Here is a 293-nt window from a genome sequence, read left to right on the forward strand (position 1 = left end):
TTAAGAAAGGAAAAATGCTTTGTGTACAACTCGTTACACCCTCTCATTTACCCCAAAATGGTACAAATGAAACAAATTTTTCTTTCCTTTGTGTCCCTTTTTAATTATACAATAAATTTGAATTATTAAAAAAATGTTGAACCCCAACCTTGAGGATCTCCCACCGCCCTACCCCTAAAGCATTGTGAGGGAGATAAATTTCGGGATGTATCCAAATAGATCAGGGAACAAGAGTTTGCCTGTACACTGATGCCCACAAAGAGTCAAATTTCATATTTCAGGAATCGAAATTT

Source organism: Olea europaea, chromosome 4 (assembly GCF_002742605.1).
Source record: "Olea europaea var. sylvestris chromosome 4, O_europaea_v1, whole genome shotgun sequence".
Taxonomy (NCBI): domain Eukaryota; kingdom Viridiplantae; phylum Streptophyta; class Magnoliopsida; order Lamiales; family Oleaceae; genus Olea; species Olea europaea.